The sequence below is a fragment of the Papilio xuthus genome, unplaced genomic scaffold (genome assembly GCF_000836235.2).
Source record: "Papilio xuthus unplaced genomic scaffold, Pxut_1.1 DF829660.1, whole genome shotgun sequence".
In the NCBI taxonomy this organism is placed as follows: domain Eukaryota; kingdom Metazoa; phylum Arthropoda; class Insecta; order Lepidoptera; family Papilionidae; genus Papilio; species Papilio xuthus.
The window spans coordinates 43,721-51,533 of record NW_013528989.1 but is presented as its reverse complement, the minus strand read 5'-3'; positions in this window follow the sequence as shown (position 1 = coordinate 51,533).

Here is a 7,813-nt window from a genome sequence, read left to right as displayed (position 1 = left end):
CCTTCACCCTCATCCGCGCGTCATAATAAGCTGCCAGTTAGCGGCTCGTTTGCTCAATTAATTGGGCATTGTTGCTCTTTTGGGAGACGCGCCTCAGATTTGTGTGACAGATATAGTGGCCGGTCTATTTGTACGGCAGATTGATTTTATTGGCTTCATTATTTGACGCGCTGCACTGCTGCACTGCCGGAGGACAATAGTTCCCAGCTCTCATTACTCCAGGGAATTAAGTTATTGCATTCACTTTGATACATTTAATTATTTACCGAGATTTGTGGAAGCGAATTTTTTAAGATTATCAATTAGGCAGTAAAAGTTTTTATAGAAAATTGATATTGATTTTGCAATCAGAAGATTACGGTTCCATTTCTAATTAATATAAAACGTATACTTCTTTTGCAATTGTGGAAAATCTATACTTTGCATTGATATTCACAAGACGTAGTTGTATTTTCAGTTTAATGGAATCATTGTTATTACATTTTATGTTCATCGTTTTTAGAGCGATTTTAAGCATAATTATACTAAATTAAATATATAAGTTTTGTTGTAACCAAAAACCGCAAACTTATCAATTTAATTTGATCAGTGCAGTAACAACACAATGCTCTGCGCCCGGCTTTCCTCATTGTCTGTAGAAATATTATGTTTGTTCGGTGACAGTTTTGTTTTGTGACCGGCGGGGTCGCGGCAATTCCCACGCCGCGGGGTCGGGGGATGACAACGGGCAGCAGAGGGTGGCGTGCTCGATTTAATCCTTTGATAAAATAAGTACCATATTGTGATTTATCTAAATAATTGACCTGATGGAACAGTTATGCGAATTTAATCTGAATGTCTCGCTTTCTTTAGCCATAAAGTCAACTCCAAAATCTTACACCATAAAATATCATTTATTCAAGGGAAGAGCTTATTTATCATTCACATCGATCACTTAACATTGTGGAAACTGCATTTGTAGTTTAAATAACAATGATGATGGTTTGTTTGTAGAAAAAGTGTAAGAGGTGAGAGGTGTGTCAGGACTGCGCCACGTGGCAGTGCGTTTTCATAACTTGGTTAAAAACAGGTTAAGGTTAAGAACAGATGGCGATTGCTCGGCCGCAATCTTACGTTGATTTTATTATAATATATATACATAATATAAAAGTTGGCCAATAATTGAATTACTATAATAAAAAATTAAACATTGAGATTTGTTAGATCAGGTGAGTTGATGCGCTTGACTCGAGGCCGGAAAAAAACATTAGTATGAAGTGTTACTCCAAATATTATACATTGGAAGAGCCCGCTGTGGCCGGTTCGCCCGGCGCAATACCACGACCACACAGAAGACAGGCGTAAAGTGAAAGAAAGTCCGCGTACACTCTGATCAGTGTGCAACCTGCAGACCTAATTGTAGTCCTCTTTCCTTTCTCACCCTTTTTTATAAGGAAAGGATGGGAAGTAGAAGTAGATTTTCCGGATGAGGGGATGTATGGGAAGGCAAAATATTCTCTTTCTGTGCATTCCCTGCTCCGTGGATTAAAGTTAGGCAACGCATATGCAATTGCGTATGTCAATGAGCAACGGTCGTTTCGATATTTCTGTGACTTCATATTACGATACAATGGCATAGCCTTGAATCTTTATCTCTTCAGTATGTCAGTGGAGGAGAGGGCGTGAGGAATGGGGGGGGGTGAGGAAGCTATATGTGTCCGTCGCGGCCCAGATATATATAGAGATATACGATATGCGCTACCGGCGTAGTTTACGCATACACATATAGTATGCTCATAGCTGCTATTCTTTGATTTATTTGATTTATGATATTACTAGCTGTCGGCCGCGAGTTCTTTATAAATAAATATATACTTATATGGTACATGTCATAGGAAAATATTTGTCTTTGTCGGAAACTAACTCAATTTATATGTCTGGGGCTTCGCTTTTAATACACGATCTGGAGACCTTTTGCTCGTTTGTCACACTCCACGAGTTATTAAAATCGTACAGTCAGATGTAATTGTAAGCATTGGCCACAAATAATTGTTAAAATGCAATTAAATACAATGTTATGTTTATTAAGAGTAATGTAAAAGTAACTTGTAATAAAGTTATAATCGCATCGCTCGCTACAACTTCCATTCATGAATTTCGTTCCCGAAATATATCGCGTCCTACGTGTGTACATGTGTGTGTGTGTGTTTCTGTATGTGTTGCGTCACTTAAGTTGCTATCATTTGAAGTTTGTAAAAGTAACGAGAACTTGTAATTGTTACGACATTACGTAAGTACGTAAATTTTATTACGCCCTTGTTAATTAAAATACGTAATTAAAAATTAATACCAGCTACTTATCAAGACATTTCGAACGATTCCAAACACGATGAGTTGTGTAGTTGCTGTGACCACCTTCCGGCTCCATTATCAGATCATCATCATATAGCATTGTCAGGCGATTTATACATGTATGCAAAATGTCAGTACGTTGAGTAATTTGCAATAACATTTTGTAATATGGTTGAAATAAAATGTATCTTTAAAATTCCTCAATAAAATATTATAGTCATAACCAAACCTGCAATTAAAACATCAAACTCATTGTTTCATACTTCTCGGAGTGCTGAGCGACGCGACGCGACACGACGTAATCAAATCTGTTATATAATTTCGGTTCTAAGTAGATTATGTTAAAATATTTGCTTACAAATGTTTAGTTTATTGACATCGTGTAGAGAGATAAGGGCGACGTCACACGGCAGCGGCAACAGTCGTGATCGACGCCGCGCGGTAAACATAGCGCGCTATAGATGTGCTATATTGACTGAAAAGGCCGCAGCTCGTAGGCTGATTCTGTTAAAGCGAGACGGCAGCACTGGCCGTTGCAACAAGCTCGCGTGCGACAGAGACAGAGCGAATGCATCGCGACACCATTTCAGGCGAAAGTTTACACAAACTTGTATTAATAACAACCCAAACGACTAACGCTGGATCATTGGAAAACGAGCCTATTCGATTATTGAAATAGAGCTGAATACAGATTGTCGCGCTCTCGAATAGTTATTTGCGGATGTACAGACCGCGATGAACAAATTTCATTTCAACCACTAAAAGTTTAAAGTGCAATTTAAATATTGAAACCGCGCCCCGACTTCGAGGTCGATTTTTGGAAACACCGAGCCCTGGTGTGCGCGGAGTCGCCCACAGAAACTGCATTTTTCCAGCGCAGTATTCAACACGGTACAACACAGTTCCGCAGTTGGAAAACTCTATAGCCTACAAGATTTAATTTAAACAACGGGGCAGGTAAAATAAAAGATGTACAAAGTAAGCGGAGCGGCATTAGGGACTCTATGCCATGGTAACAGGGGAGGGTTTGTCTTGCGACGTGTTGCTGCTGAGATATTAATAGGCGAGTGCAGAATGCGCGGGAAGGCTTATTTGGTGCGAGTGGCACTGAGGGCGGGGGCGCGGGGCGGGGGCGCGGGGGCGGGGGCAGCGCTACCACTAAATTTGGCGATGTCGGCAGGGCTGTGCACAATCGAGTGGCATATTAATTAAGATAATTATAAATATTCAAGCATCACTCGGTCGCATCGACTCTAAATTTGTTTTGCTACAATACATCACGCAACAATTTTATCTCATTGCAACTTTGCTCGGCGCGTAAGAAGATTTGTTTATTTTCTGTCTTATGATTCATTTGGTGCATTGAATATTGAATCACTGAGTAACGCTGACTAATTTTGTATGTCGTCATTTACTTCTAGAGCGTCGGTGGCTCAGGGGTCAAGCACTCGACTTGTAATCTGCAGGTCCTGGGTTCGAATCCCGCCATGTACCAATGTGTTTTTCGATTTCCGATTTGCAAATGTACATTTATCCGATATTCTTACGGTGAAGGAAAACATCGTGATGCAACCTGCACATATCTGAGAAGAAATTCAAAGATATGTGTGAAGTCAACCAACCCGCACTTGGCCAGCGTGGTTGACTATGGCCTAATCACCCTTAACTTAGGGTAGGCTCCGAGCCCCTCGGTGGGGACGTATAGTGAGCTGATGATGATGATGATGATTTACTTCTGTTCCAATGTGTTCGAGAGCCTGGTCTGTGCCGCCAAGTCAGCTGAAACTACACGACTAACTGAGTTTGTTGATTTATACAGGATTCTAAGTCCAACAAACAAACAAACCATTCGTGTGATATTGAACAGCGACTGTAACTAATCAATAATAAGGTTAAAAGAACTCAATAGTCTCGTATACAGTAGGAGTCATGTTGGATTGCTTTCGTTAACAACACAAAACTAGCCATTATATTGAATGGAGGCAACCCTATAGCCTAGCAATTAAAATACCTCAGTTTACACGACAAGGTTTAAGTTTGATTTTATTTTTTTATTTGAACTGAACGTAAAGTACATTCAGTTCGTTTTGTGTTTCTGGTTTTATTTAATACTTTCCCTTTATTATATACCTACTAGCTGTCGCTTGCAACTCCGTCCGCGCGGAATGAATAAAATACTTAATTATTAGCCTATGTGTTCTTCCAGATCTATGCCAAATTTCAGTGAGATCCATAAAGGCGTTCTGGAGATACTTTCAAACAAACATTCATCCATCCATCCATCCATTCATCCATCTATCTAAACTGTTATAATATTATACAGTAAGATCAACAAATTAAACCTAATTTACTTGCATCCTAGAGCCCTAAAAACTGCGTGCATACATTCTGGACATCACCCTACATTCATACATCAATAGAACTGACTGACACTAAGAAAATATTATTTGTAGCGTACAGTGATTATTCGCCTTGTTTATATTACAAGCAATTGGCTAGACATGTGTGTAAGTGTATATTGCTGGCGTGGGAACAGCTCTGGCGATGGAGATGAAGGTGGGCAGTGGCTGATAACATTTACGGGTAGACACGTAATGCATTTTTCACTCACAAACTCCGCGCTTCTAAATAAGGCGAGCTCGCGTGCAGACCATTACAACCGTATGCGAGCGGCTAGCGTACTGAGGTCTGTGACGTCTGAATGTTGCTTCCGATGTCTCATACACTGCTGGTGTCTCGTTAGACTGGACACTACGGCGCTCGCGCACGTGCGTCTTGTGACGTAATCATATGAGAGTGTGTAGCAAAGAGCTCAGTGACACCGTATCTAGTTAACTAACACAAAACTTATTAGTTTCATTTGACAATTTCACATTCCCAAACAGTTTTTAACTACTTTAGCGCTAACAGAAAAAATTAAGTATTTTTTTATTTTTTAACGATTAACGATTAAATATTATATTAAAAATCCTGGTAAATTTTACTATGGCTTTTTAGTGTTGCTTTTTGCGATCACGGGACCAGTTTCATTGCCAATGCAACACACCACGGCAATTGATGTTCACATTTGATGTGAACATCGAATTAAGTAGATCTAAATTGCGTATTTGTATTGTAAAAATATATAAATTCACAATTGAACCACAGCCGTCAAGAAAACGTACAACTTGTATGATGTGTTCTTACAGAGTTAAAAATTATTTTTGTATATACTAGCAAAAAGGAAAGGGCTCGTGAAGATAACCTTGTCGTAATTTGTAAAATTTAATTTAAAAAGTTTTTTAGTAAACAAATGTTTTTTGCGATGGATAATATCTGGAAATAGATCGAAAATACTCTGCTAAAACCCGAATCTAAAAGAAAATTAATTTCTTAGTGAAGTGATATTGAAACTAGTGTATTATACCAATGAACTGTTAACTTTGTGGCATAGTATAAGGGTACGGTTCTTTCGCTTTCCTGAAGATATCCATAAGGGATAATAAGTAAATATTACGTATAAAACATTTCCGACATACAATTGTCAAACAAATCGTAGATTTTTGTTGTCATGTGTTTTATATACATGTTGCCAATTTCTTATAGTAATTTATTTTACAATCAATACATAAATATAATAGTAAACACTAGTTTAAATCGTTTCGATTGTGTCAGAAAGAAGTGCATTTAGAAATATCTACAAAGTCATTTTATAAACTATTGGAAATAAGCGAAATCCATGTAACAAATATTCAGTAATAACTAATAATCAAATAATATCAAATAAGTCTAAGCATGTATATTAAATTGAGCAAGTTACTTTATTAATAAGAAGCATTTTATTGACAGACAGACATGACAGCAGCAACTCGATAAAAGAGTTTACGATTTATAAAAAGTTGATCTGATTTTCCTGTAATTTGCACGTGTATTTTGATTATAATTAAAAATATTCGGTTGTTCATTTCGACCTCTTACTTATAGATATTTCACTTTATAAGCTTGTTTGCACACAAATTACATTTAATTATTTATTCATTTTTTCAGTATAAATACGTGTGTCCATAAAACAAACCACGCTATATTTTAATATATTAATGTAAATAACAATAATTACTTTATTTCTTTTAAAGAAATAATTTATAAATATTTAAGCTTAACTATATGTTAAACTACAGTTTAGTGTGCGTGCCGGCTCGCCCCGCGGAGACGTAAAACATCGCCTGCGCATATTTTCAGCGCGTAATCTTTCAGCGTTCGGTTCAGTTGAGTGTTCAGTCGGCCGCACGCCCTCGAGCGGCGCGGATGTGCTCTGCGGCTATTTTCAATGTTGTAATATTAGCTGATAACACTTCGATCCTTATTGAGACGCGTTACACGAGCGGACAACGAATTCTTAAATTATATCGCGACTAATCTTATTACATCAATTTTCAAATACTTTTTATTAAATTTAAACGTTTGCCGCGTTTTTTCTTTAAAGTCTTGTGTTGAGAGTATTTACTTTGTGTTGGATTAAAATAGAACTAATCTAAACGACTTATAGAATATTATAACAGTTTGTTTTGACAACAACACACGTGATATGTATATATATATATAATAGTGTGATTCTCATTTACTTTACGTCACTTATATAAATGAATTAATGTTTATAAAATGAAGCGGAGTCTCGCAGTAAAATGAGATAAAAAGTTACAAAACCTTATACGATGGCAAAGTAACGCCAAATAGTAAATAAATGTCCAGCAACAGAAATATTTCTCTTCTGTTCAAAAACAACGACTGATTGTTTTCATCCAAAATATATAGGAAATAATAATTAAAAACCTAACAACAACATCGCGACATATTATTTGCTTGTTCTTTTATAAGATTCTTGTAAAGAGCAATACAATAAAATACTTTAAATTGCAGTAAACTCCACTGGATCGGAAATCGTTACAATTGTATGTCACAGCGGGCGGCGGGTGGAGTCGCAGCGACGACGCGTTGGCGACACGTTGTTCTCCACAATAATTGGGTTTTTGGGTTATTTTTTTTGTGAACACATGTATATTACAATACGTTACGTGTTGTGTGGGACCTTCATTGATACTTGATACATCTATTTACGTATTGTCGTCTTTATTTGTGACAATTTCCATCGCTGCGTGCTTTGGATGGTCTTTTCTTGCGGTTACAAATGTACTTCCTCTCCGTGTGAGCTCACTATTCTGATGCAATGGTCTGGCACTAATTATATATACTTATGATCTATCAATTGAATCGGCTAAAGAAAGCTGATTAAAAATAAATACTGAAATTATTTCTATTATTAAAGTTGAAAGAAACAAACCGCAAGACGTTAACTGAGACTTTTCTCATACTTTATGAATTTAGGAAAATAATAATATGTTCCCTCTTTTGTATCGTTCATGTGTAATGAGGTATGAAATAATATTCTTTAAATTAGCTCTCATTACATTGTATCGCAGTGGGTGCGGCGGTGCGGCGGTGCGGC